The sequence below is a fragment of the Chiloscyllium plagiosum genome, unplaced genomic scaffold (genome assembly GCF_037043375.1).
Source record: "Chiloscyllium plagiosum isolate Xiang-an unplaced genomic scaffold, Cpla_swu_hap1 HiC_scaffold_21, whole genome shotgun sequence".
In the NCBI taxonomy this organism is placed as follows: Eukaryota; Metazoa; Chordata; class Chondrichthyes; order Orectolobiformes; family Hemiscylliidae; genus Chiloscyllium; species Chiloscyllium plagiosum.
In genome coordinates, this window is record NW_028270159.1 from 57083718 (window position 1) to 57086869 (window position 3152).

General features: G+C 42.4%; 1 non-coding gene across 1 annotated transcript; it reads left to right on the forward strand.

Annotated features, from left to right (window-relative positions):
* The first annotated feature begins 2457 nt into the window (after positions 1 to 2457).
* Positions 2458 to 2553, forward strand: trnai-uau (transfer RNA isoleucine (anticodon UAU)). The gene is made up of 2 exons: positions 2458 to 2495; positions 2518 to 2553. It is a non-coding gene; the product is annotated as a tRNA-Ile (tRNA).
* Positions 2554 to 3152: the final 599 nt, after the last annotated feature.

A 3152-nucleotide genomic window follows, 5' to 3' on the forward strand; every position in this document is an offset into this window, starting at 1 on the left:
TTTATGCTTAACCATGGGCCGATGAGTGGCAGATGGAGTTTAATTTAGATAAATGCAAGATGCTGCATTTTGGAAAGGCAAATCAGGGCAGGACTTATACACTTAATGGGAATGTCCTGGAGATTGTTGATGAACAAAGAGACCTTGGAGTCAGGTTCATTGTTCTTTGAAATTACAGGAGTTACAGGTAGACTGGACAGTGAAGAAAGCGTTTGGTATGCTTCTCTTCATTGGTCAGTGCATTGAGTATAGGAAATGGGAGGTCATACTGCGGCTAAACAGGACATTGGTTAGGCCACTTTTGAAATACTGCTCATATTTCTCGTCTCCTTGCTATAGGAAGGATGTTGTGAAACTTGAAAGGGCTTAGATACAATATACAGGGATGTTGCCAGGGTTGAAGGACTTGAATTAAAGGCTGAATTGACTGGGGCTATTTATCTGGAGGCTGAGGAGTTATTTTACAGAGATTAACAAAATCATGGGAACTATTGTTCTCGTAAGACAAGGTATTTTCCCCAGGATGAGGAAATACAAAACTAGAGGGCATAAAATTAAGGCGAAAGAGGGAAGATTTCAAATGGACCTATGAAGCAACTTTTTCATGCAGAGAGTGACGTGTGTGTGGAATAAACTGCCAGAAGAAGTGGTGGAGGCTGGTACAAATACAACATTTAAAAGGCATCTGAATGGTTATATGAATACGAAGGGTTTAGAGGGACATGGGCCAAGTGCTGGCAAAAGGAAATAGATTTACACCGGATATCTGGTCGGTATAGACGAGTTTGACCAAAGGTGCTATACATCTCAATGACTCCATGTATTCATTTTATCACAGATATTGTGAAGATATTAAACATTTCTTAAATGTTAAGCTGACACATACAGACATATCTTAAATTTAAGAGTCGGATACGTTTTAACTGAGGAAACGGCACAGTGTACAACAGCAGTAATGATGCACTATATGAATAAGGTGACTGGGATGGAGAGATACGGCATAGAGTGTTCAAAGAGATTTCATGTGGTTGAGTTTGGGGGGTTGGATGCCATTACTGTATGATTCAACTCACAGAGGGAGAAAATGTGACCATCCTGAGAAGGGACTGCGAATTGCCCCCCAATCCCCACCCTCCTTTCTTCTCACAGTAATGTGTGTGAGCTGAAAACACCTCAGTCATTTACGACTTGTGCAAGATTTCTGACAAGGTTCATTGAAATCTTCCCACTGCCTGAAGCAAACAGAATTCAGCCAAATCCAACAGTTTCAGCAAGAAACCCTACTGCAGTCCCAGAGTAACGTCAGAAGCAGATACATTTGGGAAAATTCTCAATATTCCTGTTGTCATGAGTTTAACAATTATTTAGATTGAGCTGTTTCACGTTGACAATGTGCAGAGCTATCATGCTTTTTGGTTTGTCTTCAGATGTCTGTGTGTGAATATGCAGGTATCTTTGTGTGTCTCTGTGTCTTGGCAAATGTAGGTGCACATACTTATAACGTGTGAATTGTTGTTTCTCCTTCATCTATCTACGAATGTTTGAGTAACTTTGTTTTTATACAGACCAAGTTACGTTTTGCAGATTAAAGAAACCTACAGGACTTGTTCCTAACACGGAACCTGACACAGCCTGAGACCTATGTACCTGGCCACATCCCTAACTTGGTTATATAAAAATTGTCACGGTGTCACAGAATCATAGAGTCCTACAGCACAGAGACCACCCCTTTGGCCCAAACTGGTCACTGCCGACCAACATGTCCATTCACCTCTTTGCATTTCCCTGCACTTGGCCTTAATCCACCTAAATACTGACTATCCATGTATTTGACCAAATGCCTTTTAATTGTTAATATATCCACCTCAGCTACTTCCACTATCAGCTCATACCAGATGTGTAATGACCTGTGTGTAAAAAAAGTTGCCCCTCAGGTTCCCTTTTCTTCTTTCCCCTCTAACCTTAGGCAGATGCTCTCAAGGTCTCGATCCCCCAAACCTGGGAGAAAGACTGAGTGCATTCACCCTATCCATGCTTCTCATGATTTTATACACCTCTGTTATCTCCCCCCTCAGTCTCCTACTCTCTCAAGAAAAAAGTCCTAGCTTGTCTAACCCCTCCTGACAATTCAGTCGCTTGAGCCCTGGCAACATCCTTGTAAATTTCTTTCTGTATTTTGAGCAATACGAACAACTGAACACAATGCTCCAAGTGCAGCCTTACCAACGTCCTGTACAACTGCAACATAACTTCCCAACTTCTACTCGGAATGACCTATATTTTATTGTTTTGGCACCAATGGAGGAGTGGGACGAGAAAAAGAAACAGTGACCCTCCAACCTCTGTCAGAACAGAGATAAGGAGAAATTCTCAAAGGGCATTTCAAAGGAAATTCTCTTCACCAGAAGTTCGTACTGCCTGCATATTTTCATTTATTCAAAGCTGTGTTAGATATTGGCTCCAGTGGCGCAATCGGTCAGCGCGCGGTACTTATATGTCAGTGTCTCGGCGTGCGCAATGCCGAGGTTGTGAGTTCGAGCCTCACCTGGAGCAATTTTATCTGCTCATGGCCAAAGCGTCTATTGTGGGTGGCACGGTGGCACAGTGGTTAGCACTGCTGCCTCACAGCGCCAGAGACCCAGGTTCAATTCCCGTCTCAGGCGACTGACTGTGTGGAGTTTGCACGTTCTCCCCGTGTCTGCGTGGGTTTCCTCCGGGTGCTCCGGTTTCCTCCCACAATCCAAAAATGTGCAGGTTAGGTGAATTGACCATGCTAAATTGCCCGTAGTGTTAGGTGAAGGGGTAATGACACTTTGAGGGTAATGTTAAATTAAAATTAAGCATAAGCAGCTGAAATAAAAATACTGCTTAATAGTGTAATTAACAATTTATAATGAACTAGGTACACAAATATTAGAGTTCAAAAATACAAACAAATTTGAATATTCTCAATTAGCAATTCTTTCCATCATTTCGACACTGAAGTAAAAAAACTCACCCAGCCTCATCCAATTGGACAGCACTTGGTCTGATTCCATGGGGATTCGAACACAAGAACATAAGGAATAGGAGTAGGAGTCAGCCATCTGGCCCCTTGAGTCTGCTCTGCCATTCAGTAATATCATGACTGATCCTTTTGTGGACTCAGCTCC